At 41.2% G+C, this 27,618-nt stretch overlaps 1 long non-coding RNA gene and 13 other non-coding genes across 14 annotated transcripts; all 14 read left to right on the top strand.

The window, feature by feature from the left end:
* The first annotated feature begins 276 nt into the window (after window positions 1-276).
* On the top strand, window positions 277-348 carry trnaw-cca (transfer RNA tryptophan (anticodon CCA)). Its single transcript has one exon. It is a non-coding gene; the product is annotated as a tRNA-Trp (tRNA).
* Window positions 349-1,835: 1,487 nt separating this feature from the next.
* Window positions 1,836-1,907, top strand: trnaw-cca (transfer RNA tryptophan (anticodon CCA)). The gene has a single exon. It is a non-coding gene; the product is annotated as a tRNA-Trp (tRNA).
* A 1,487-nt stretch (window positions 1,908-3,394) lies between these two features.
* trnaw-cca (transfer RNA tryptophan (anticodon CCA)) lies at window positions 3,395-3,466 on the top strand. The gene has a single exon. It is a non-coding gene; the product is annotated as a tRNA-Trp (tRNA).
* A 1,487-nt stretch (window positions 3,467-4,953) lies between these two features.
* Window positions 4,954-5,025, top strand: trnaw-cca (transfer RNA tryptophan (anticodon CCA)). The gene has a single exon. It is a non-coding gene; the product is annotated as a tRNA-Trp (tRNA).
* A 1,487-nt stretch (window positions 5,026-6,512) lies between these two features.
* trnaw-cca (transfer RNA tryptophan (anticodon CCA)) lies at window positions 6,513-6,584 on the top strand. The gene has a single exon. It is a non-coding gene; the product is annotated as a tRNA-Trp (tRNA).
* A 1,487-nt stretch (window positions 6,585-8,071) lies between these two features.
* On the top strand, window positions 8,072-8,143 carry trnaw-cca (transfer RNA tryptophan (anticodon CCA)). The gene has a single exon. It is a non-coding gene; the product is annotated as a tRNA-Trp (tRNA).
* Window positions 8,144-9,630: 1,487 nt separating this feature from the next.
* On the top strand, window positions 9,631-9,702 carry trnaw-cca (transfer RNA tryptophan (anticodon CCA)). The gene has a single exon. It is a non-coding gene; the product is annotated as a tRNA-Trp (tRNA).
* A 1,487-nt stretch (window positions 9,703-11,189) lies between these two features.
* On the top strand, window positions 11,190-11,261 carry trnaw-cca (transfer RNA tryptophan (anticodon CCA)). Its single transcript has one exon. It is a non-coding gene; the product is annotated as a tRNA-Trp (tRNA).
* Window positions 11,262-12,354: 1,093 nt separating this feature from the next.
* Window positions 12,355-13,831, top strand: LOC149970916 (uncharacterized). The gene is made up of 2 exons (XR_016492796.1): window positions 12,355-13,101; window positions 13,470-13,831. It is a non-coding gene; the product is annotated as an uncharacterized LOC149970916 (long non-coding RNA).
* Window positions 13,832-14,210: 379 nt separating this feature from the next.
* Window positions 14,211-14,282, top strand: trnaw-cca (transfer RNA tryptophan (anticodon CCA)). The gene has a single exon. It is a non-coding gene; the product is annotated as a tRNA-Trp (tRNA).
* A 1,480-nt stretch (window positions 14,283-15,762) lies between these two features.
* On the top strand, window positions 15,763-15,834 carry trnaw-cca (transfer RNA tryptophan (anticodon CCA)). The gene has a single exon. It is a non-coding gene; the product is annotated as a tRNA-Trp (tRNA).
* Window positions 15,835-18,848: 3,014 nt separating this feature from the next.
* On the top strand, window positions 18,849-18,920 carry trnaw-cca (transfer RNA tryptophan (anticodon CCA)). Its single transcript has one exon. It is a non-coding gene; the product is annotated as a tRNA-Trp (tRNA).
* Window positions 18,921-20,407: 1,487 nt separating this feature from the next.
* On the top strand, window positions 20,408-20,479 carry trnaw-cca (transfer RNA tryptophan (anticodon CCA)). The gene has a single exon. It is a non-coding gene; the product is annotated as a tRNA-Trp (tRNA).
* Window positions 20,480-21,966: 1,487 nt separating this feature from the next.
* trnaw-cca (transfer RNA tryptophan (anticodon CCA)) lies at window positions 21,967-22,038 on the top strand. The gene has a single exon. It is a non-coding gene; the product is annotated as a tRNA-Trp (tRNA).
* Window positions 22,039-27,618: the final 5,580 nt, after the last annotated feature.

Raw genomic sequence — 27,618 nt, 5'->3', positions numbered from 1 at the left:
AACACCTGCGCCAGAAAAGGTAAACATTAAAGCAACGCCCAAACAGGGACTTGAACCCTGGACCCTCAGATTAAAAGTCTGATGCTCTACCGACTGAGCTATCTGGGCTCTACATCTGCTTATTTTCAGACACTTAACCTGCCGGGCAGAGGCACGTGCTGATGGGGGTGGCATTGTCAGATGGTTCATTTCCCCAGAGAACCAGGCCTCCATTCCAAATTATACACTCATTAAAATCTGAACTAGGCATCCTCTCCAAAGATGTTAAATGTCAATGACCTCGTGGCGCAATGGTAGCGCGTCTGACTCCAGATCAGAAGGTTGCGTGTTCAACTCACGTCGTGGTCATGGTTTTTATGTGTGCAATCTCTGCCGCCTTTACTCAGTGAATCAGCACAAGTACCAATGTGGCTTTACAGTACTAATCTCGCACAGAAACGAACAAACCAATGCTGCTTTTGATGAAAATTGTCTCTCACAAAAACCTGTCACACTGCAAAATCTTAAATGAAATCATGTGATTGTCAGTCTTCGAACAGGGAGTTTAATGTATGCTTGGGGGCAGTTTTTTGATGCCTGGATGAGAAACGTTCCCAAAGTAAACTGCCTGTTACTCAGGCCCAGAAACTAGGATATGCATATAAATGGTAGATTTGGATAGAACACACTCTACAGTTTCCAAAACTGTTAAAATAATGTCTCTGAGTATAACAGAACTGATATGGCAGGCAAAAACCTGAAGAAAAGTTATCAAGGAGGTGGGATTTTTTTGATGTGGGTAGTATTCAATTGAATGCCTATTGAGTTTCTAATGGGTTAGGATCCAGATTGCAGTTCCTATGGCTACCACTAGATGTCAACAGTCTTTAGACATTGGTTTAGACTTGTTTTCTGAAAAATGAAGAAGAATGAGACCTTGCTGTCAGTGGACTGAGGAAGCATGCAGTACTGGTTTGCGCGCGTGACAGAGTGCGCGCCCTTCGTTGTTTTTCATTTCTATTGAATACGCAATTGTCCGGTTGAAAATGTATTATTTAGACAATTGACAACGTGAGGATTAATTATGAACATCGTTTGACATGTTTCAACAAACTTTGCCGGTACTATTAGGATGTATTCGTCTGCATGTTTTGACCTCCTTTGAGCCAGTGTATTACTGAACACAATGCGCCAACAAAACAGAGTTTTTGGGATATAAAGAGGGACTTTCTCGAACAAAACAAACCTTTATTGTGGAGCTGGGACTCTTGTGACTGCAACCAGATGAAGATGTTCAAAGGTAAGTGATTCATTTTATCGCTATTTATGACTTTTGTGACTCGTCTACTTGGTTGGAATATGTTTTTGTAAGTGGGGCGCTGTCCTCAGATAATCGCATGGTAGGCTTTCGCAATAAATCCTATTTGAAATGTGACAAAGCGGCTGGATTAACAAGAAGTTAATCTTTAAGCTGATGTATAGCACTTGTATTTTTGTGAATGTTTATATTGACTATTTCTATATTTTGAATTTGGCGCTCTGCAATTTCACCGGATGTTGTCGAGGTGGGTTGCTAGCAGAACACCTGCGCCAGAAAAGGTAAACATTAAAGCAACGCCCAAACAGGGACTTGAACCCTGGACCCTCAGATTAAAAGTCTGATGCTCTACCGACTGAGCTATCTGGGCTCTACATCTGCTTATTTTCAGACACTTAACCTGCCGGGCAGAGGCACGTGCTGATGGGGGTGGCATTGTCAGATGGTTCATTTCCCCAGAGAACCAGGCCTCCATTCCAAATTATACACTCATTAAAATCTGAACTAGGCATCCTCTCCAAAGATGTTAAATGTCAATGACCTCGTGGTGCAATGGTAGCGCGTCTGACTCCAGATCAGAAGGTTGCGTGTTCAACTCACGTCGTGGTCATGGTTTTTATGTGTGCAATCTCTGCCGCCTTTACTCAGTGAATCAGCACAAGTACCAATGTGGCTTTACAGTACTAATCTCGCACAGAAACGAACAAACCAATGCTGCTTTTGATGAAAATTGTCTCTCACAAAAACCTGTCACACTGCAAAATCTTAAATGAAATCATGTGATTGTCAGTCTTCGAACAGGGAGTTTAATGTATGCTTGGGGGCAGTTTTTTGATGCCTGGATGAGAAACGTTCCCAAAGTAAACTGCCTGTTACTCAGGCCCAGAAACTAGGATATGCATATAAATGGTAGATTTGGATAGAACACACTCTACAGTTTCCAAAACTGTTAAAATAATGTCTCTGAGTATAACAGAACTGATATGGCAGGCAAAAACCTGAAGAAAAGTTATCAAGGAGGTGGGATTTTTTTGATGTGGGTAGTATTCAATTGAATGCCTATTGAGTTTCTAATGGGTTAGGATCCAGATTGCAGTTCCTATGGCTACCACTAGATGTCAACAGTCTTTAGACATTGGTTTAGACTTGTTTTCTGAAAAATGAAGAAGAATGAGACCTTGCTGTCAGTGGACTGAGGAAGCATGCAGTACTGGTTTGCGCGCGTGACAGAGTGCGCGCCCTTCGTTGTTTTTCATTTCTATTGAATACGCAATTGTCCGGTTGAAAATGTATTATTTAGACAATTGACAACGTGAGGATTAATTATGAACATCGTTTGACATGTTTCAACAAACTTTGCCGGTACTATTAGGATGTATTCGTCTGCATGTTTTGACCTCCTTTGAGCCAGTGTATTACTGAACACAATGCGCCAACAAAACAGAGTTTTTGGGATATAAAGAGGGACTTTCTCGAACAAAACAAACCTTTATTGTGGAGCTGGGACTCTTGTGACTGCAACCAGATGAAGATGTTCAAAGGTAAGTGATTCATTTTATCGCTATTTATGACTTTTGTGACTCGTCTACTTGGTTGGAATATGTTTTTGTAAGTGGGGCGCTGTCCTCAGATAATCGCATGGTAGGCTTTCGCAATAAATCCTATTTGAAATGTGACAAAGCGGCTGGATTAACAAGAAGTTAATCTTTAAGCTGATGTATAGCACTTGTATTTTTGTGAATGTTTATATTGACTATTTCTATATTTTGAATTTGGCGCTCTGCAATTTCACCGGATGTTGTCGAGGTGGGTTGCTAGCAGAACACCTGCGCCAGAAAAGGTAAACATTAAAGCAACGCCCAAACAGGGACTTGAACCCTGGACCCTCAGATTAAAAGTCTGATGCTCTACCGACTGAGCTATCTGGGCTCTACATCTGCTTATTTTCAGACACTTAACCTGCCGGGCAGAGGCACGTGCTGATGGGGGTGGCATTGTCAGATGGTTCATTTCCCCAGAGAACCAGGCCTCCATTCCAAATTATACACTCATTAAAATCTGAACTAGGCATCCTCTCCAAAGATGTTAAATGTCAATGACCTCGTGGCGCAATGGTAGCGCGTCTGACTCCAGATCAGAAGGTTGCGTGTTCAACTCACGTCGTGGTCATGGTTTTTATGTGTGCAATCTCTGCCGCCTTTACTCAGTGAATCAGCACAAGTACCAATGTGGCTTTACAGTACTAATCTCGCACAGAAACGAACAAACCAATGCTGCTTTTGATGAAAATTGTCTCTCACAAAAACCTGTCACACTGCAAAATCTTAAATGAAATCATGTGATTGTCAGTCTTCGAACAGGGAGTTTAATGTATGCTTGGGGGCAGTTTTTTGATGCCTGGATGAGAAACGTTCCCAAAGTAAACTGCCTGTTACTCAGGCCCAGAAACTAGGATATGCATATAAATGGTAGATTTGGATAGAACACACTCTACAGTTTCCAAAACTGTTAAAATAATGTCTCTGAGTATAACAGAACTGATATGGCAGGCAAAAACCTGAAGAAAAGTTATCAAGGAGGTGGGATTTTTTTGATGTGGGTAGTATTCAATTGAATGCCTATTGAGTTTCTAATGGGTTAGGATCCAGATTGCAGTTCCTATGGCTACCACTAGATGTCAACAGTCTTTAGACATTGGTTTAGACTTGTTTTCTGAAAAATGAAGAAGAATGAGACCTTGCTGTCAGTGGACTGAGGAAGCATGCAGTACTGGTTTGCGCGCGTGACAGAGTGCGCGCCCTCCGTTGTTTTTCATTTCTATTGAATACGCAATTGTCCGGTTGAAAATGTATTATTTAGACAATTGACAACGTGAGGATTAATTATGAACATAGTTTGACATGTTTCAACAAACTTTGCCGGTACTATTAGGATGTATTCGTCTGCATGTTTTGACCTCCTTTGAGCCAGTGTATTACTGAACACAATGCGCCAACAAAACAGAGTTTTTGGGATATAAAGAGGGACTTTCTCGAACAAAACAAACCTTTATTGTGGAGCTGGGACTCTTGTGACTGCAACCAGATGAAGATGTTCAAAGGTAAGTGATTCATTTTATCGCTATTTATGACTTTTGTGACTCGTCTACTTGGTTGGAATATGTTTTTGTAAGTGGGGCGCTGTCCTCAGATAATCGCATGGTAGGCTTTCGCAATAAATCCTATTTGAAATGTGACAAAGCGGCTGGATTAACAAGAAGTTAATCTTTAAGCTGATGTATAGCACTTGTATTTTTGTGAATGTTTATATTGACTATTTCTATATTTTGAATTTGGCGCTCTGCAATTTCACCGGATGTTGTCGAGGTGGGTTGCTAGCAGAACACCTGCGCCAGAAAAGGTAAACATTAAAGCAACGCCCAAACAGGGACTTGAACCCTGGACCCTCAGATTAAAAGTCTGATGCTCTACCGACTGAGCTATCTGGGCTCTACATCTGCTTATTTTCAGACACTTAACCTGCCGGGCAGAGGCACGTGCTGATGGGGGTGGCATTGTCAGATGGTTCATTTCCCCAGAGAACCAGGCCTCCATTCCAAATTATACACTCATTAAAATCTGAACTAGGCATCCTCTCCAAAGATGTTAAATGTCAATGACCTCGTGGCGCAATGGTAGCGCGTCTGACTCCAGATCAGAAGGTTGCGTGTTCAACTCACGTCGTGGTCATGGTTTTTATGTGTGCAATCTCTGCCGCCTTTACTCAGTGAATCAGCACAAGTACCAATGTGGCTTTACAGTACTAATCTCGCACAGAAACGAACAAACCAATGCTGCTTTTGATGAAAATTGTCTCTCACAAAAACCTGTCACGCTGCAAAATCTTAAATGAAATCATGTGATTGTCAGTCTTCGAACAGGGAGTTTAATGTATGCTTGGGGGCAGTTTTTTGATGCCTGGATGAGAAACGTTCCCAAAGTAAACTGCCTGTTACTCAGGCCCAGAAACTAGGATATGCATATAAATGGTAGATTTGGATAGAACACACTCTACAGTTTCCAGAACTGTTAAAATAATGTCTCTGAGTATAACAGAACTGATATGGCAGGCAAAAACCTGAAGAAAAGTTATCCAGGAGGTGGGATTTTTTTGATGTGGGTAGTTTTCAATTGAATGCCTATTGAGTTTCTAATGGGTTAGGATCCAGATTGCAGTTCCTATGGCTACCACTAGATGTCAACAGTCTTTAGACATTGGTTTAGACTTGTTTTCTGAAAAATGAAGAAGAATGAGACCTTGCTGTCAGTGGACTGAGGAAGCATGCAGTACTGGTTTGCGCGCGTGACAGAGTGCGCGCCCTTCGTTGTTTTTCATTTCTATTGAATACGCAATTGTCCGGTTGAAAATGTATTATTTAGACAATTGACAACGTGAGGATTAATTATGAACATCGTTTGACATGTTTCAACAAACTTTGCCGGTACTATTAGGATGTATTCGTCTGCATGTTTTGACCTCCTTTGAGCCAGTGTATTACTGAACACAATGCGCCAACAAAACAGAGTTTTTGGGATATAAAGAGGGACTTTCTCGAACAAAACAAACCTTTATTGTGGAGCTGGGACTCTTGTGACTGCAACCAGATGAAGATGTTCAAAGGTAAGTGATTCATTTTATCGCTATTTATGACTTTTGTGACTCGTCTACTTGGTTGGAATATGTTTTTGTAAGTGGGGCGCTGTCCTCAGATAATCGCATGGTAGGCTTTCGCAATAAATCCTATTTGAAATGTGACAAAGCGGCTGGATTAACAAGAAGTTAATCTTTAAGCTGATGTATAGCACTTGTATTTTTGTGAATGTTTATATTGACTATTTCTATATTTTGAATTTGGCGCTCTGCAATTTCACCGGATGTTGTCGAGGTGGGTTGCTAGCAGAACACCTGCGCCAGAAAAGGTAAACATTAAAGCAACGCCCAAACAGGGACTTGAACCCTGGACCCTCAGATTAAAAGTCTGATGCTCTACCGACTGAGCTATCTGGGCTCTACATCTGCTTATTTTCAGACACTTAACCTGCCGGGCAGAGGCACGTGCTGATGGGGGTGGCATTGTCAGATGGTTCATTTCCCCAGAGAACCAGGCCTCCATTCCAAATTATACACTCATTAAAATCTGAACTAGGCATCCTCTCCAAAGATGTTAAATGTCAATGACCTCGTGGCGCAATGGTAGCGCGTCTGACTCCAGATCAGAAGGTTGCGTGTTCAACTCACGTCGTGGTCATGGTTTTTATGTGTGCAATCTCTGCCGCCTTTACTCAGTGAATCAGCACAAGTACCAATGTGGCTTTACAGTACTAATCTCGCACAGAAACGAACAAACCAATGCTGCTTTTGATGAAAATTGTCTCTCACAAAAACCTGTCACACTGCAAAATCTTAAATGAAATCATGTGATTGTCAGTCTTCGAACAGGGAGTTTAATGTATGCTTGGGGGCAGTTTTTTGATGCCTGGATGAGAAACGTTCCCAAAGTAAACTGCCTGTTACTCAGGCCCAGAAACTAGGATATGCATATAAATGGTAGATTTGGATAGAACACACTCTACAGTTTCCAGAACTGTTAAAATAATGTCTCTGAGTATAACAGAACTGATATGGCAGGCAAAAACCTGAAGAAAAGTTATCCAGGAGGTGGGATTTTTTTGATGTGGGTAGTATTCAATTGAATGCCTATTGAGTTTCTAATGGGTTAGGATCCAGATTGCAGTTCCTATGGCTACCACTAGATGTCAACAGTCTTTAGACATTGGTTTAGACTTGTTTTCTGAAAAATGAAGAAGAATGAGACCTTGCTGTCAGTGGACTGAGGAAGCATGCAGTACTGGTTTGCGCGCGTGACAGAGTGCGCGCCCTTCGTTGTTTTTCATTTCTATTGAATACGCAATTGTCCGGTTGAAAATGTATTATTTAGACAATTGACAACGTGAGGATTAATTATGAACATCGTTTGACATGTTTCAACAAACTTTGCCGGTACTATTAGGATGTATTCGTCTGCATGTTTTGACCTCCTTTGAGCCAGTGTATTACTGAACACAATGCGCCAACAAAACAGAGTTTTTGGGATATAAAGAGGGACTTTCTCGAACAAAACAAACCTTTATTGTGGAGCTGGGACTCTTGTGACTGCAACCAGATGAAGATGTTCAAAGGTAAGTGATTCATTTTATCGCTATTTATGACTTTTGTGACTCGTCTACTTGGTTGGAATATGTTTTTGTAAGTGGGGCGCTGTCCTCAGATAATCGCATGGTAGGCTTTCGCAATAAATCCTATTTGAAATGTGACAAAGCGGCTGGATTAACAAGAAGTTAATCTTTAAGCTGATGTATAGCACTTGTATTTTTGTGAATGTTTATATTGACTATTTCTATATTTTGAATTTGGCGCTCTGCAATTTCACCGGATGTTGTCGAGGTGGGTTGCTAGCAGAACACCTGCGCCAGAAAAGGTAAACATTAAAGCAACGCCCAAACAGGGACTTGAACCCTGGACCCTCAGATTAAAAGTCTGATGCTCTACCGACTGAGCTATCTGGGCTCTACATCTGCTTATTTTCAGACACTTAACCTGCCGGGCAGAGGCACGTGCTGATGGGGGTGGCATTGTCAGATGGTTCATTTCCCCAGAGAACCAGGCCTCCATTCCAAATTATACACTCATTAAAATCTGAACTAGGCATCCTCTCCAAAGATGTTAAATGTCAATGACCTCGTGGCGCAATGGTAGCGCGTCTGACTCCAGATCAGAAGGTTGCGTGTTCAACTCACGTCGTGGTCATGGTTTTTATGTGTGCAATCTCTGCCGCCTTTACTCAGTGAATCAGCACAAGTACCAATGTGGCTTTACAGTACTAATCTCGCACAGAAACGAACAAACCAATGCTGCTTTTGATGAAAATTGTCTCTCACAAAAACCTGTCACACTGCAAAATCTTAAATGAAATCATGTGATTGTCAGTCTTCGAACAGGGAGTTTAATGTATGCTTGGGGGCAGTTTTTTGATGCCTGGATGAGAAACGTTCCCAAAGTAAACTGCCTGTTACTCAGGCCCAGAAACTAGGATATGCATATAAATGGTAGATTTGGATAGAACACACTCTACAGTTTCCAAAACTGTTAAAATAATGTCTCTGAGTATAACAGAACTGATATGGCAGGCAAAAACCTGAAGAAAAGTTATCCAGGAGGTGGGATTTTTTTGATGTGGGTAGTTTTCAATTGAATGCCTATTGAGTTTCTAATGGGTTAGGATCCAGATTGCAGTTCCTATGGCTACCACTAGATGTCAACAGTCTTTAGACATTGGTTTAGACTTGTTTTCTGAAAAATGAAGAAGAATGAGACCTTGCTGTCAGTGGACTGAGGAAGCATGCAGTACTGGTTTGCGCGCGTGACAGAGTGCGCGCCCTTCGTTGTTTTTCATTTCTATTGAATACGCAATTGTCCGGTTGAAAATGTATTATTTAGACAATTGACAACGTGAGGATTAATTATGAACATCGTTTGACATGTTTCAACAAACTTTGCCGGTACTATTAGGATGTATTCGTCTGCATGTTTTGACCTCCTTTGAGCCAGTGTATTACTGAACACAATGCGCCAACAAAACAGAGTTTTTGGGATATAAAGAGGGACTTTCTCGAACAAAACAAACCTTTATTGTGGAGCTGGGACTCTTGTGACTGCAACCAGATGAAGATGTTCAAAGGTAAGTGATTCATTTTATCGCTATTTATGACTTTTGTGACTCGTCTACTTGGTTGGAATATGTTTTTGTAAGTGGGGCGCTGTCCTCAGATAATCGCATGGTAGGCTTTCGCAATAAATCCTATTTGAAATGTGACAAAGCGGCTGGATTAACAAGAAGTTAATCTTTAAGCTGATGTATAGCACTTGTATTTTTGTGAATGTTTATATTGACTATTTCTATATTTTGAATTTGGCGCTCTGCAATTTCACCGGATGTTGTCGAGGTGGGTTGCTAGCAGAACACCTGCGCCAGAAAAGGTAAACATTAAAGCAACGCCCAAACAGGGACTTGAACCCTGGACCCTCAGATTAAAAGTCTGATGCTCTACCGACTGAGCTATCTGGGCTCTACATCTGCTTATTTTCAGACACTTAACCTGCCGGGCAGAGGCACGTGCTGATGGGGGTGGCATTGTCAGATGGTTCATTTCCCCAGAGAACCAGGCCTCCATTCCAAATTATACACTCATTAAAATCTGAACTAGGCATCCTCTCCAAAGATGTTAAATGTCAATGACCTCGTGGCGCAATGGTAGCGCGTCTGACTCCAGATCAGAAGGTTGCGTGTTCAACTCATGTCGTGGTCATGGTTTTTATGTGTGCAATCTCTGCCGCCTTTACTCAGTGAATCAGCACAAGTACCAATGTGGCTTTACAGTACTAATCTCGCACAGAAACGAACAAACCAATGCTGCTTTTGATGAAAATTGTCTCTCACAAAAACCTGTCACACTGCAAAATCTTAAATGAAATCATGTGATTGTCAGTCTTCGAACAGGGAGTTTAATGTATGCTTGGGGGCAGTTTTTTGATGCCTGGATGAGAAACGTTCCCAAAGTAAACTGCCTGTTACTCAGGCCCAGAAACTAGGATATGCATATAAATGGTAGATTTGGATAGAACACACTCTACAGTTTCCAAAACTGTTAAAATAATGTCTCTGAGTATAACAGAACTGATATGGCAGGCAAAAACCTGAAGAAAAGTTATCCAGGAGGTGGGATTTTTTTGATGTGGGTAGTTTTCAATTGAATGCCTATTGAGTTTCTAATGGGTTAGGATCCAGATTGCAGTTCCTATGGCTACCACTAGATGTCAACAGTCTTTAGACATTGGTTTAGACTTGTTTTCTGAAAAATGAAGAAGAATGAGACCTTGCTGTCAGTGGACTGAGGAAGCATGCAGTACTGGTTTGCGCGCGTGACAGAGTGCGCGCCCTTCGTTGTTTTTCATTTCTATTGAATACGCAATTGTCCGGTTGAAAATGTATTATTTAGACAATTGACAACGTGAGGATTAATTATGAACATCGTTTGACATGTTTCAACAAACTTTGCCGGTACTATTAGGATGTATTCGTCTGCATGTTTTGACCTCCTTTGAGCCAGTGTATTACTGAACACAATGCGCCAACAAAACAGAGTTTTTGGGATATAAAGAGGGACTTTCTCGAACAAAACAAACCTTTATTGTGGAGCTGGGACTCTTGTGACTGCAACCAGATGAAGATGTTCAAAGGTAAGTGATTCATTTTATCGCTATTTATGACTTTTGTGACTCGTCTACTTGGTTGGAATATGTTTTTGTAAGTGGGGCGCTGTCCTCAGATAATCGCATGGTAGGCTTTCGCAATAAATCCTATTTGAAATGTGACAAAGCGGCTGGATTAACAAGAAGTTAATCTTTAAGCTGATGTATAGCACTTGTATTTTTGTGAATGTTTATATTGACTATTTCTATATTTTGAATTTGGCGCTCTGCAATTTCACCGGATGTTGTCGAGGTGGGTTGCTAGCAGAACACCTGCGCCAGAAAAGGTAAACATTAAAGCAACACCCAAACAGGGACTTGAACCCTGGACCCTCAGATTAAAAGTCTGATGCTCTACCGACTGAGCTATCTGGGCTCTACATCTGCTTATTTTCAGACACTTAACCTGCCGGGCAGAGGCACGTGCTGATGGGGGTGGCATTGTCAGATGGTTCATTTCCCCAGAGAACCAGGCCTCCATTCCAAATTATACACTCATTAAAATCTGAACTAGGCATCCTCTCCAAAGATGTTAAATGTCAATGACCTCGTGGCGCAATGGTAGCGCGTCTGACTCCAGATCAGAAGGTTGCGTGTTCAACTCACGTCGTGGTCATGGTTTTTATGTGTGCAATCTCTGCCGCCTTTACTCAGTGAATCAGCACAAGTACCAATGTGGCTTTACAGTACTAATCTCGCACAGAAACGAACAAACCAATGCTGCTTTTGATGAAAATTGTCTCTCACAAAAACCTGTCACACTGCAAAATCTTAAATGAAATCATGTGATTGTCAGTCTTCGAACAGGGAGTTTAATGTATGCTTGGGGGCAGTTTTTTGATGCCTGGATGAGAAACGTTCCCAAAGTAAACTGCCTGTTACTCAGGCCCAGAAACTAGGATATGCATATAAATGGTAGATTTGGATAGAACACACTCTACAGTTTCCAAAACTGTTAAAATAATGTCTCTGAGTATAACAGAACTGATATGGCAGGCAAAAACCTGAAGAAAAGTTATCCAGGAGGTGGGATTTTTTTGATGTGGGTAGTATTCAATTGAATGCCTATTGAGTTTCTAATGGGTTAGGATCCAGATTGCAGTTCCTATGGCTACCACTAGATGTCAACAGTCTTTAGACATTGGTTTAGACTTGTTTTCTGAAAAATGAAGAAGAATGAGACCTTGCTGTCAGTGGACTGAGGAAGCATGCAGTACTGGTTTGCGCGCGTGACAGAGTGCGCGCCCTTCGTTGTTTTTCATTTCTATTGAATACGCAATTGTCCGGTTGAAAATGTATTATTTAGACAATTGACAACGTGAGGATTAATTATGAACATCGTTTGACATGTTTCAACAAACTTTGCCGGTACTATTAGGATGTATTCGTCTGCATGTTTTGACCTCCTTTGAGCCAGTGTATTACTGAACACAATGCGCCAACAAAACAGAGTTTTTGGGATATAAAGAGGGACTTTCTCGAACAAAACAAACCTTTATTGTGGAGCTGGGACTCTTGTGACTGCAACCAGATGAAGATGTTCAAAGGTAAGTGATTCATTTTATCGCTATTTATGACTTTTGTGACTCGTCTACTTGGTTGGAATATGTTTTTGTAAGTGGGGCGCTGTCCTCAGATAATCGCATGGTAGGCTTTCGCAGTAAATCCTATTTGAAATGTGACAAAGCGGCTGGATTAACAAGAAGTTCATCTTTAACCTCTTAGAGCTCTAGGGGCGCTATTTCATTTTTGGATAAAAAACGTTCCCGTTTTAAGCGCGATATTTTGTCACGAAAAGATGCTCGACTATGCATATTCTTGACAGTTTTGGAAAGAAAACACTCTGAAGTTTCAGAATCTGCAAAGATTTTGTCTGTAAGTGCCCCAGAACTCATTCTACAGGCGAAACCAAGATGATGCATCACCCAGGAATTAGCAGAATTTCTGAAGCTCTGTTTTCCATTCTCTCCTTATATGGCTGTGATTGCGCAACGAATGAGCCTACACTTTCTGTCGTTCGCCCAAGGTCTTAGCAGCATTGTGACGTATTTGTAGGCATATCATTGGAAGATTGGCCATAAGAGACTACATTTTCCAGAGGTCCGCCCGGTGTCCTTTGTCTAAATTTGTGCGTAATCTTCAGGTGCGGGCATTTTCTCCTGGGATTCAGGAGAGAAAGCATTTTTCCAAGAACGATGTATCAATGAAGAGATATGTGAAAAACACCTTGAGGATTGATTCTAAACAACGTTTGCCATGTTTTCAGTCGATATTATGGAGTTAATTTGGAAAAAAGTTTGCGTTTTGAGGACTGAATTTATGGATTTTTTTTGGTAGCCAAATGTGATGTATAAAACGGAGCTATTTCTAATACACAAGGAATCTTTTTGGAAAAACTGAGCATCTGCTATCTAACTGAGAGTATCCTCATTGAAAACATCAGAAGTTCTTCAAAGGTAAATGATTTTATTTGAAGGCTTTTATGTTTTTGTTAATGTTGCGTGCTGGATGCTAACGCTAATGCTAACGCTAAATGCTAACGCGAAATGCTAACTCTAGCTAGCTACTTTTACACAAATGATTGTTTTCCTATGGTTGAGAAGCATATTTTGAAAATCTGAGATGACAGTGTTGTTTACAAAAGGCTAAGCTTGAGAGATGGCATATTTATTTCATTTCATTTGCGATTTTCATAAATAGTTAACGTTGTGTTATGCTAATGAGCTTGCTGATAGATTTACACAATCCTGGATACAGGGGTTTTTTCATAGCTAAACGTGACGCAGAAAACGGAGCGATTTGTCCTAAACAAATAATCTTTCAGGAAAAACTGAACATTTGCTATCTGAGAGTCTCCTCATTGAAAACATCGGAAGTTCTTCAAAGGTAAATGATTTTTTGAATGCTTTTCTGTTTTTTTGTGTAAATGTTGCCAGCTGAATGCTAATGCTAAATGCTACGTTAGCCATCAATACTGTTACACAAATGCTTGTTTTGCAATGGTTGAGAAGCATATTTTGAAAATCTGAGATGACAGTGTTGTTAACAAAAGGCTAAGCTTGAGAGCTAGCATATTTATTTCATTTCATTTGCGATTTTCATGAATAGTTAACGTTGCGTTATGGTAATGAGCTTGAGTCTGTATTCACGAACCCGGATCCGGGATGGGGAGATCAGAAAGGTTAAGCCGATGTATAGCACTTGTATTTTTGTGAATGTTTATATTGACTATTTCTATATTTTGAATTTGGCGCTCTGCAATTTCACCGGATGTTGTCGAGGTGGGTTGCTAGCAGAACACCTGCGCCAGAAAAGGTAAACATTAAAGCAACGCCCAAACAGGGACTTGAACCCTGGACCCTCAGATTAAAAGTCTGATGCTCTACCGACTGAGCTATCTGGGCTCTGCATCTGCTTATTTTCAGACACTTAACCTGCCGGGCAGAGGCACATGCTGATGGGGGTGGCATTGTCAGATGGTTCATTTCCCCAGAGAACCAGGCCTCCATTCCAAATTATACACTCATTAAACTAAGCATCCTCTCCAAAGATGTTAAATGCCAATGACCTCGTGGCGCAATGGTAGCGTGTCTGACTCCAGATCAGAAGGTTGCGTGTTCAACTCACGTCGTGGTCATGGTTTTTATGTGTGCAATCTCTGCCGCCTTTACTCAGTGAATCAGCACAAGTACCAATGTGGCTTTACAGTACTAATCTCGCACAGAAACGAACAAACCAATGCTGCTTTTGATGAAAATTGTCTCTCACAAAAACCTGTCACACTGCAAAATCTTAAATGAAATCATGTGATTGTCAGTCTTCGAACAGGGAGTTTAATGTATGCTTGGGGGCAGTTTTTTGATGCCTGGATGAGAAACGTTCCCAAAGTAAACTGCCTGTTACTCAGGCCCAGAAACTAGGATATGCATATAAATGGTAGATTTGGATAGAACACACTCTACAGTTTCCAAAACTGTTAAAATGATGTCTCTGAGTATAACAGAACTGATATGGCAGGCAAAAACCTGAAGAAAAGTTATCCAGGAGGTGGGATTTTTTTGATGTGGGTAGTTTTCAATTGAATGCCTATTGAGTTTCTAATGGGTTAGGATCCAGATTGCAGTTCCTATGGCTACCACTAGATGTCAACAGTCTTTAGACATTGGTTTAGACTTGTTTTCTGAAAAATGAAGAAGAATGAGACCTTGCTGTCAGTGGACTGAGGAAGCATGCAGTACTGGTTTGCGCGCGTGACAGAGTGCGCGCCCTTCGTTGTTTTTCATTTCTATTGAATACGCAATTGTCCGGTTGAAAATGTATTATTTAGACAATTGACAACGTGAGGATTAATTATGAACATCGTTTGACATGTTTCAACAAACTTTGCCGGTACTATTAGGATGTATTCGTCTGCATGTTTTGACCTCCTTTGAGCCAGTGTATTACTGAACACAATGCGCCAACAAAACAGAGTTTTTGGGATATAAAGAGGGACTTTCTCGAACAAAACAAACCTTTATTGTGGAGCTGGGACTCTTGTGACTGCAACCAGATGAAGATGTTCAAAGGTAAGTGATTCATTTTATCGCTATTTATGACTTTTGTGACTCGTCTACTTGGTTGGAATATGTTTTTGTAAGTGGGGCGCTGTCCTCAGATAATCGCATGGTAGGCTTTCGCAGTAAATCCTATTTGAAATGTGACAAAGCGGCTGGATTAACAAGAAGTTAATCTTTAAGCCGATGTATAGCACTTGTATTTTTGTGAATGTTTATATTGACTATTTCTATATTTTGAATTTGGCGCTCTGCAATTTCACCGGATGTTGTCGAGGTGGGTTGCTAGCAGAACACCTGCGCCAGAAAAGGTAAACATTAAAGCAACGCCCAAACAGGGACTTGAACCCTGGACCCTCAGATTAAAAGTCTGATGCTCTACCGACTGAGCTATCTGGGCTCTGCATTTGCTTATTTTCAGACACTTAACCTGCCGGGCAGAGGCACGTGCTGATGGGGGTGGCATTGTCAGATGGTTCATTTCCCCAGAGAACCAGGCCTCCATTCCAAATTATACACTCATTAAACTAAGCATCCTCTCCAAAGATGTTAAATGCCAATGACCTCGTGGCGCAATGGTAGCGTGTCTGACTCCAGATCAGAAGGTTGCGTGTTCAACTCACGTCGTGGTCATGGTTTTTATGTGTGCAATCTCTGCCGCCTTTACTCAGTGAATCAGCACAAGTACCAATGTGGCTTTACAGTACTAATCTCGCACAGAAACGAACAAACCAATGCTGCTTTTGATGAAAATTGTCTCTCACAAAAACCTGTCACACTGCAAAATCTTAAATGAAATCATGTGATTGTCAGTCTTCGAACAGGGAGTTTAATGTATGCTTGGGGGCAGTTTTTTGATGCCTGGATGAGAAACGTTCCCAAAGTAAACTGCCTGTTACTCAGGCCCAGAAACTAGGATATGCATATAAATGGTAGATTTGGATAGAACACACTCTACAGTTTCCAAAACTGTTAAAATAATGTCTCTGAGTATAACAGAACTGATATGGCAGGCAAAAACCTGAAGAAAAGTTATCCAGGAGGTGGGATTTTTTTGATGTGGGTAGTTTTCAATTGAATGCCTATTGAGTTTCTAATGGGTTAGGATCCAGATTGCAGTTCCTATGGCTACCACTAGATGTCAACAGTCTTTAGACATTGGTTTAGACTTGTTTTCTGAAAAATGAAGAAGAATGAGACCTTGCTGTCAGTGGACTGAGGAAGCATGCAGTACTGGTTTGCGCGCGTGACAGAGTGCGCGCCCTTCGTTGTTTTTCATTTCTATTGAATACGCAATTGTCCGGTTGAAAATGTATTATTTAGACAATTGACAACGTGAGGATTAATTATGAACATCGTTTGACATGTTTCAACAAACTTTGCCGGTACTATTAGGATGTATTCGTCTGCATGTTTTGACCTCCTTTGAGCCAGTGTATTACTGAACACAATGCGCCAACAAAACAGAGTTTTTGGGATATAAAGAGGGACTTTCTCGAACAAAACAAACCTTTATTGTGGAGCTGGGACTCTTGTGACTGCAACCAGATGAAGATGTTCAAAGGTAAGTGATTCATTTTATCGCTATTTATGACTTTTGTGACTCGTCTACTTGGTTGGAATATGTTTTTGTAAGTGGGGCGCTGTCCTCAGATAATCGCATGGTAGGCTTTCGCAGTAAATCCTATTTGAAATGTGACAAAGCGGCTGGATTAACAAGAAGTTAATCTTTAAACCGATGTATAGCACTTGTATTTTTGTGAATGTTTATATTGACTATTTCTATATTTTGAATTTGGCGCTCTGCAATTTCACCGGATGTTGTCGAGGTGGGTTGCTAGCAGAACACCTGCGCCAGAAAAGGTAAACATTAAAGCAACGCCCAAACAGGGACTTGAACCCTGGACCCTCAGATTAAAAGTCTGATGCTCTACCGACTGAGCTATCTGGGCTCTGCATCTGCTTATTTTCAGACACTTAACCTGCCGGGCAGAGGCACGTGCTGATGGAGGTGGCATTGTCAGATGGTTCATTTCCCCAGAGAACCAGGCCTCCATTCCAAATTATACACTCATTAAAATCTGAACTAGGCATCCTCTCCAAAGATGTTAAATGTCAATGACCTCGTGGTGCAATGGTAGCGCTTCTGACTCCAGATCAGAAGGTTGCGTGTTCAACTCACGACGTGGTCATGGTTTTTATGTGTGCAATCTCTGCCGCCTTTACTCAGTGAATCAGCACAAGTACCAACGAACAAACCAATGCTGCTTTTGATGAAAATTGTCTCTCACAAAAACCTGTCATGCTGCAAAATCTTAAATGAAATCATGTGATTGTCAGTCTTCGAACAGGGAGTTTAATGTATGCTTGGGGGCAGTTTTTTGATGCCTGGATGAGAAACGTTCCCAAAGTAAACTGCCTGTTACTCAGGCCCAGAAACTAGGATATGCATATAAATGGTAGATTTGGATAGAACACACTCTACAGTTTCCAAAACTGTTAAAATAATGTCTCTGAGTATAACAGAACTGATATGGCAGGCAAAAACCTGAAGAAAAGTTATCCAGGAGGTGGGATTTTTTTGATGTGGGTAGTTTTCAATTGAATGCCTATTGAGTTTCTAATGGGTTAGGATCCAGATTGCAGTTCCTATGGCTACCACTAGATGTCAACAGTCTTTAGACATTGGTTTAGACTTGTTTTCTGAAAAATGAAGAAGAATGAGACCTTGCTGTCAGTGGACTGAGGAAGCATGCAGTACTGGTTTGCGCGCGTGACAGAGTGCGCGCCCTTCGTTGTTTTTCATTTCTATTGAATACGCAATTGTCCGGTTGAAAATGTATTATTTAGACAATTGACAACGTGAGGATTAATTATGAACATCGTTTGACATGTTTCAACAAACTTTGCCGGTACTATTAGGATGTATTCGTCTGCATGTTTTGACCTCCTTTGAGCCAGTGTATTACTGAACACAATGCGCCAACAAAACAGAGTTTTTGGGATATAAAGAGGGACTTTCTCGAACAAAACAAACCTTTATTGTGGAGCTGGGACTCTTGTGACTGCAACCAGATGAAGATGTTCAAAGGTAAGTGATTCATTTTATCGCTATTTATGACTTTTGTGACTCGTCTACTTGGTTGGAATATGTTTTTGTAAGTGGGGCGCTGTCCTCAGATAATCGCATGGTAGGCTTTCGCAGTAAATCCTATTTGAAATGTGACAAAGTGGCTGGATTAACAAGAAGTTAATCTTTAAGCCGATGTATAGCACTTGTATTTTTGTGAATGTTTATATTGACTATTTCTATATTTTGAATTTGGCGCTCTGCAATTTCACCGGATGTTGTCGAGGTGGGTTGCTAGCAGAACACCTGCGCCAGAAAAGGTAAACATTAAAGCAACGCCCAAACAGGGACTTGAACCCTGGACCCTCAGATTAAAAGTCTGATGCTCTACCGACTGCGTTATCTGGGCTCTACATCTGCTTATTTTCAGACACTTAACCTGCCGGGCAGAGGCACGTGCTGATGGGGGTGGCATTGTCAGATGGTTCATTTCCCCAGAGAACCAGGCCTCCATTCCAAATTATACACTCATTAAAATCTGAACTAGGCATCCTCTCCAAAGATGTTAAATGTCAATGACCTCATGGCGCAATGGTAGCGCGTCTGACTCCAGATCAGAAGGTTGCGTGTTCAACTCACGTCGTGGTCATGGTTTTTATGTGTGCAATCTCTGCCGCCTTTACTCAGTGAATCAGCACAAGTACCAATGTGGCTTTACAGTACTAATCTCGCACAGAAACGAACAAACCAATGCTGCTTTTGATGAAAATTGTCTCTCACAAAAACCTGTCACGCTGCAAAATCTTAAATGAAATCATGTGATTGTCAGTCTTCGAACAGGGAGTTTAATGTATGCTTGGGGGCAGTTTTTTGATGCCTGGATGAGAAACGTTCCCAAAGTAAACTGCCTGTTACTCAGGCCCAGAAACTAGGATATGCATATAAATGGTAGATTTGGATAGAACACACTCTACAGTTTCCAAAACTGTTAAAATGATGTCTCTGAGTATAACAGAACTGATATGGCAGGCAAAAACCTGAAGAAAAGTTATCCAGGAGGTGGGATTTTTTTGATGTGGGTAGTTTTCAATTGAATGCCTATTGAGTTTCTAATGGGTTAGGATCCAGATTGCAGTTCCTATGGCTACCACTAGATGTCAACAGTCTTTAGACATTGGTTTAGACTTGTTTTCTGAAAAATGAAGAAGAATGAGACCTTGCTGTCAGTGGACTGAGGAAGCATGCAGTACTGGTTTGCGCGCGTGACAGAGTGCGCGCCCTTCGTTGTTTTTCATTTCTATTGAATACGCAATTGTCCGGTTGAAAATGTATTATTTAGACAATTGACAACGTGAGGATTAATTATGAACATCGTTTGACATGTTTCAACAAACTTTGCCGGTACTATTAGGATGTATTCGTCTGCATGTTTTGACCTCCTTTGAGCCAGTGTATTACTGAACACAATGCGCCAACAAAACAGAGTTTTTGGGATATAAAGAGGGACTTTCTCGAACAAAACAAACCTTTATTGTGGAGCTGGGACTCTTGTGACTGCAACCAGATGAAGATGTTCAAAGGTAAGTGATTCATTTTATCGCTATTTATGACTTTTGTGACTCGTCTACTTGGTTGGAATATGTTTTTGTAAGTGGGGCGCTGTCCTCAGATAATCGCATGGTAGGCTTTCGCAGTAAATCCTATTTGAAATGTGACAAAGCGGCTGGATTAACAAGAAGTTAATCTTTAAGCCGATGTATAGCACTTGTATTTTTGTGAATGTTTATATTGACTATTTCTATATTTTGAATTTGGCGCTCTGCAATTTCACCGGATGTTGTCGAGGTGGGTTGCTAGCAGAACACCTGCGCCAGAAAAGGTAAACATTAAAGCAACGCCCAAACAGGGACTTGAACCCTGGACCCTCAGATTAAAAGTCTGATGCTCTACCGACTGAGCTATCTGGGCTCTACATCTGCTTATTTTCAGACACTTAACCTGCCGGGCAGAGGCACGTGCTGATGGGGGTGGCATTGTCAGATGGTTCATTTCCCCAGAGAACCAGGCCTCCATTCCAAATTATACACTCATTAAAATCTGAACTAGGCATCCTCTCCAAAGATGTTAAATGTCAATGACCTCGTGGCGCAATGGTAGCGCGTCTGACTCCAGATCAGAAGGTTGCGTGTTCAACTCACGTCGTGGTCATGGTTTTTATGTGTGCAATCTCTGCCGCCTTTACTCAGTGAATCAGCACAAGTACCAATGTGGCTTTACAGTACTAATCTCGCACAGAAACGAACAAACCAATGCTGCTTTTGATGAAAATTGTCTCTCACAAAAACCTGTCACGCTGCAAAATCTTAAATGAAATCATGTGATTGTCAGTCTTCGAACAGGGAGTTTAATGTATGCTTGGGGGCAGTTTTTTGATGCCTGGATGAGAAACGTTCCCAAAGTAAACTGCCTGTTACTCAGGCCCAGAAACTAGGATATGCATATAAATGGTAGATTTGGATAGAACACACTCTACAGTTTCCAAAACTGTTAAAATGATGTCTCTGAGTATAACAGAACTGATATGGCAGGCAAAAACCTGAAGAAAAGTTATCCAGGAGGTGGGATTTTTTTGATGTGGGTAGTTTTCAATTGAATGCCTATTGAGTTTCTAATGGGTTAGGATCCAGATTGCAGTTCCTATGGCTACCACTAGATGTCAACAGTCTTTAGACATTGGTTTAGACTTGTTTTCTGAAAAATGAAGAAGAATGAGACCTTGCTGTCAGTGGACTGAGGAAGCATGCAGTACTGGTTTGCGCGCGTGACAGAGTGCGCGCCCTTCGTTGTTTTTCATTTCTATTGAATACGCAATTGTCCGGTTGAAAATGTATTATTTAGACAATTGACAACGTGAGGATTAATTATGAACATCGTTTGACATGTTTCAACAAACTTTGCCGGTACTATTAGGATGTATTCGTCTGCATGTTTTGACCTCCTTTGAGCCAGTGTATTACTGAACACAATGCGCCAACAAAACAGAGTTTTTGGGATATAAAGAGGGACTTTCTCGAACAAAACAAACCTTTATTGTGGAGCTGGGACTCTTGTGACTGCAACCAGATGAAGATGTTCAAAGGTAAGTGATTCATTTTATCGCTATTTATGACTTTTGTGACTCGTCTACTTGGTTGGAATATGTTTTTGTAAGTGGGGCGCTGTCCTCAGATAATCGCATGGTAGGCTTTCGCAGTAAATCCTATTTGAAATGTGACAAAGCGGCTGGATTAACAAGAAGTTAATCTTTAAGCCGATGTATAGCACTTGTATTTTTGTGAATGTTTATATTGACTATTTCTATATTTTGAATTTGGCGCTCTGCAATTTCACCGGATGTTGTCGAGGTGGGTTGCTAGCAGAACACCTGCGCCAGAAAAGGTAAACATTAAAGCAACGCCCAAACAGGGACTTGAACCCTGGACCCTCAGATTAAAAGTCTGATGCTCTACCGACTGAGCTATCTGGGCTCTACATCTGCTTATTTTCAGACACTTAACCTGCCGGGCAGAGGCACGTGCTGATGGGGGTGGCATTGTCAGATGGTTCATTTCCCCAGAGAACCAGGCCTCCATTCCAAATTATACACTCATTAAAATCTGAACTAGGCATCCTCTCCAAAGATGTTAAATGTCAATGACCTCGTGGCGCAATGGTAGCGCGTCTGACTCCAGATCAGAAGGTTGCGTGTTCAACTCACGTCGTGGTCATGGTTTTTATGTGTGCAATCTCTGCCGCCTTTACTCAGTGAATCAGCACAAGTACCAATGTGGCTTTACAGTACTAATCTCGCACAGAAACGAACAAACCAATGCTGCTTTTGATGAAAATTGTCTCTCACAAAAACCTGTCACGCTGCAAAATCTTAAATGAAATCATGTGATTGTCAGTCTTCGAACAGGGAGTTTAATGTATGCTTGGGGGCAGTTTTTTGATGCCTGGATGAGAAACGTTCCCAAAGTAAACTGCCTGTTACTCAGGCCCAGAAACTAGGATATGCATATAAATGGTAGATTTGGATAGAACACACTCTACAGTTTCCAAAACTGTTAAAATAATGTCTCTGAGTATAACAGAACTGATATGGCAGGCAAAAACCTGAAGAAAAGTTATCCAGGAGGTGGGATTTTTTTGATGTGGGTAGTTTTCAATTGAATGCCTATTGAGTTTCTAATGGGTTAGGATCCAGATTGCAGTTCCTATGGCTACCACTAGATGTCAACAGTCTTTAGACATTGGTTTAGACTTGTTTTCTGAAAAATGAAGAAGAATGAGACCTTGCTGTCAGTGGACTGAGGAAGCATGCAGTACTGGTTTGCGCGCGTGACAGAGTGCGCGCCCTTCGTTGTTTTTCATTTCTATTGAATACGCAATTGTCCGGTTGAAAATGTATTATTTAGACAATTGACAACGTGAGGATTAATTATGAACATCGTTTGACATGTTTCAACAAACTTTGCCGGTACTATTAGGATGTATTCGTCTGCATGTTTTGACCTCCTTTGAGCCAGTGTATTACTGAACACAATGCGCCAACAAAACAGAGTTTTTGGGATATAAAGAGGGACTTTCTCGAACAAAACAAACCTTTATTGTGGAGCTGGGACTCTTGTGACTGCAACCAGATGAAGATGTTCAAAGGTAAGTGATTCATTTTATCGCTATTTATGACTTTTGTGACTCGTCTACTTGGTTGGAATATGTTTTTGTAAGTGGGGCGCTGTCCTCAGATAATCGCATGGTAGGCTTTCGCAGTAAATCCTATTTGAAATGTGACAAAGCGGCTGGTTTAACAAGAAGTTAATCTTTAAGCCGATGTATAGCACTTGTATTTTTGTGAATGTTTATATTGACTATTTCTATATTTTGAATTTGGCGCTCTGCAATTTCACCGGATGTTGTCGAGGTGGGTTGCTAGCAGAACACCTGCGCCAGAAAAGGTAAACATTAAAGCAACGCCCAAACAGGGACTTGAACCCTGGACCCTCAGATTAAAAGTCTGATGCTCTACCGACTGAGCTATCTGGGCTCTGCATCTGCTTATTTTCAGACACTTAACCTGCCGGGCAGAGGCACGTGCTGATGGGGGTGGCATTGTCAGATGGTTCATTTCCCCAGAGAACCAGGCCTCCATTCCAAATTATACACTCATTAAAATCTGAACTAGGCATCCTCTCCAAAGATGTTAAATGTCAATGAGCTCGTGGCGCAATGGTAGCGCGTCTGACTCCAGATCAGAAGGTTGCGTGTTCAACTCACGTCGTGGTCATGGTTTTTATGTGTGCAATCTCTGCCGCCTTTACTCAGTGAATCAGCACAAGTACCAATGTGGCTTTACAGTACTAATCTCGCACAGAAACGAACAAACCAATGCTGCTTTTGATGAAAATTGTCTCTCACAAAAACCTGTCACGCTGCAAAATCTTAAATGAAATCATGTGATTGTCAGTCTTCGAACAGGGAGTTTAATGTATGCTTGGGGGCAGTTTTTTGATGCCTGGATGAGAAACGTTCCCAAAGTAAACTGCCTGTTACTCAGGCCCAGAAACTAGGATATGCATATAAATGGTAGATTTGGATAGAACACACTCTACAGTTTCCAAAACTGTTAAAATAATGTCTCTGAGTATAACAGAACTGATATGGCAGGCAAAAACCTGAAGAAAAGTTATCCAGGAGGTGGGATTTTTTTGATGTGGGTAGTTTTCAATTGAATGCCTATTGAGTTTCTAATGGGTTAGGATCCAGATTGCAGTTCCTATGGCTACCACTAGATGTCAACAGTCTTTAGACATTGGTTTAGACTTGTTTTCTGAAAAATGAAGAAGAATGAGACCTTGCTGTCAGTGGACTGAGGAAGCATGCAGTACTGGTTTGCGCGCGTGACAGAGTGCGCGCCCTTCGTTGTTTTTCATTTCTATTGAATACGCAATTGTCCGGTTGAAAATGTATTATTTAGACAATTGACAACGTGAGGATTAATTATGAACATCGTTTGACATGTTTCAACAAACTTTGCCGGTACTATTAGGATGTATTCGTCTGCATGTTTTGACCTCCTTTGAGCCAGTGTATTACTGAACACAATGCGCCAACAAAACAGAGTTTTTGGGATATAAAGAGGGACTTTCTCGAACAAAACAAACCTTTATTGTGGAGCTGGGACTCTTGTGACTGCAACCAGATGAAGATGTTCAAAGGTAAGTGATTCATTTTATCGCTATTTATGACTTTTGTGACTCGTCTACTTGGTTGGAATATGTTTTTGTAAGTGGGGCGCTGTCCTCAGATAATCGCATGGTAGGCTTTCGCAGTAAATCCTATTTGAAATGTGACAAAGCGGCTGGTTTAACAAGAAGTTAATCTTTAAGCCGATGTATAGCACTTGTATTTTTGTGAATGTTTATATTGACTATTTCTATATTTTGAATTTGGCGCTCTGCAATTTCACCGGATGTTGTCGAGGTGGGTTGCTAGCAGAACACCTGCGCCAGAAAAGGTAAACATTAAAGCAACGCCCAAACAGGGACTTGAACCCTGGACCCTCAGATTAAAAGTCTGATGCTCTACCGACTGAGCTATCTGGGCTCTGCATCTGCTTATTTTCAGACACTTAACCTGCCGGGCAGAGGCACGTGCTGATGGGGGTGGCATTGTCAGATGGTTCATTTCCCCAGAGAACCAGGCCTCCATTCCAAATTATACACTCATTAAAATCTGAACTAGGCATCCTCTCCAAAGATGTTAAATGTCAATGAGCTCGTGGCGCAATGGTAGCGCGTCTGACTCCAGATCAGAAGGTTGCGTGTTCAACTCACGTCGTGGTCATGGTTTTTATGTGTGCAATCTCTGCCGCCTTTACTCAGTGAATCAGCACAAGTACCAATGTGGCTTTACAGTACTAATCTCGCACAGAAACGAACAAACCAATGCTGCTTTTGATGAAAATTGTCTCTCACAAAAACCTGTCACGCTGCAAAATCTTAAATGAAATCATGTGATTGTCAGTCTTCGAACAGGGAGTTTAATGTATGCTTGGGGGCAGTTTTTTGATGCCTGGATGAGAAACGTTCCCAAAGTAAACTGCCTGTTACTCAGGCCCAGAAACTAGGATATGCATATAAATGGTAGATTTGGATAGAACACACTCTACAGTTTCCAAAACTGTTAAAATAATGTCTCTGAGTATAACAGAACTGATATGGCAGGCAAAAACCTGAAGAAAAGTTATCCAGGAGGTGGGATTTTTTTGATGTGGGTAGTTTTCAATTGAATGCCTATTGAGTTTCTAATGGGTTAGGATCCAGATTGCAGTTCCTATGGCTACCACTAGATGTCAACAGTCTTTAGACATTGGTTTAGACTTGTTTTCTGAAAAATGAAGAAGAATGAGACCTTGCTGTCAGTGGACTGAGGAAGCATGCAGTACTGGTTTGCGCGCGTGACAGAGTGCGCGCCCTTCGTTGTTTTTCATTTCTATTGAATACGCAATTGTCCGGTTGAAAATGTATTATTTAGACAATTGACAACGTGAGGATTAATTATGAACATCGTTTGACATGTTTCAACAAACTTTGCCGGTACTATTAGGATGTATTCGTCTGCATGTTTTGACCTCCTTTGAGCCAGTGTATTACTGAACACAATGCGCCAACAAAACAGAGTTTTTGGGATATAAAGAGGGACTTTCTCGAACAAAACAAACCTTTATTGTGGAGCTGGGACTCTTGTGACTGCAACCAGATGAAGATGTTCAAAGGTAAGTGATTCATTTTATCGCTATTTATGACTTTTGTGACTCGTCTACTTGGTTGGAATATGTTTTTGTAAGTGGGGCGCTGTCCTCAGATAATCGCATGGTAGGCTTTCGCAGTAAATCCTATTTGAAATGTGACAAAGCGGCTGGTTTAACAAGAAGTTAATCTTTAAGCCGATGTATAGCACTTGTATTTTTGTGAATGTTTATATTGACTATTTCTATATTTTGAATTTGGCGCTCTGCAATTTCACCGGATGTTGTCGAGGTGGGTTGCTAGCAGAACACCTGCGCCAGAAAAGGTAAACATTAAAGCAACGCCCAAACAGGGACTTGAACCCTGGACCCTCAGATTAAAAGTCTGATGCTCTACCGACTGAGCTATCTGGGCTCTGCATCTGCTTATTTTCAGACACTTAACCTGCCGGGCAGAGGCACGTGCTGATGGGGGTGGCATTGTCAGATGGTTCATTTCCCCAGAGAACCAGGCCTCCATTCCAAATTATACACTCATTAAAATCTGAACTAGGCATCCTCTCCAAAGATGTTAAATGTCAATGAGCTCGTGGCGCAATGGTAGCGCGTCTGACTCCAGATCAGAAGGTTGCGTGTTCAACTCACGTCGTGGTCATGGTTTTTATGTGTGCAATCTCTGCCGCCTTTACTCAGTGAATCAGCACAAGTACCAATGTGGCTTTACAGTACTAATCTCGCACAGAAACGAACAAACCAATGCTGCTTTTGATGAAAATTGTCTCTCACAAAAACCTGGCACACTGCAAAATCTTAAATGAAATCATGTGATTGTCAGTCCTCGAACAGGGAGTTTAATGTATGCTTGGGGGCAGTTTTTTGATGCCTGGATGAGAAACGTTCCCAAAGTAAACTGCCTGTTACTCAGGCCCAGAAACTAGGATATGCATATAAATGGTAGATTTGGATAGAACACACTCTACAGTTTCCAAAACTGTTAAAATAATGTCTCTGAGTTTAACAGAACTGATATGGCAGGCAAAAACCTGAAGAAAAGTTATCCAGGAGGTGGGATTTTTTTGATGTGGGTAGTTTTCAATTGAATGCCTATTGAGTTTCTAATGGGTTAGGATCCAGATTGCAGTTCCTATGGCTACCACTAGATGTCAACAGTCTTTAGACATTGGTTTAGACTTGTTTTCTGAAAAATGAAGAAGAATGAGACCTTGCTGTCAGTGGACTGAGGAAGCATGCAGTACTGGTTTGCGCGCGTGACAGAGTGCGCGCCCTTCGTTGTTTTTCATTTCTATTGAATACGCAATTGTCCGGTTGAAAATGTATTATTTAGACAATTGACAACGTGAGGATTAATTATGAACATCGTTTGACATGTTTCAACAAACTTTGCCGGTACTATTAGGATGTATTCGTCTGCATGTTTTGACCTCCTTTGAGCCAGTGTATTACTGAACACAATGCGCCAACAAAACAGAGTTTTTGGGATATAAAGAGGGACTTTCTCGAACAAAACAAACCTTTATTGTGGAGCTGGGACTCTTGT

This window comes from Oncorhynchus mykiss, chromosome 28 (genome assembly GCF_057628025.1).
Source record: "Oncorhynchus mykiss isolate SJ-2025 chromosome 28, ASM5762802v1, whole genome shotgun sequence".
NCBI classification, from domain to species: domain Eukaryota; kingdom Metazoa; phylum Chordata; class Actinopteri; order Salmoniformes; family Salmonidae; genus Oncorhynchus; species Oncorhynchus mykiss.
This window is presented reverse-complemented; position numbering and strand designations above follow the sequence as displayed.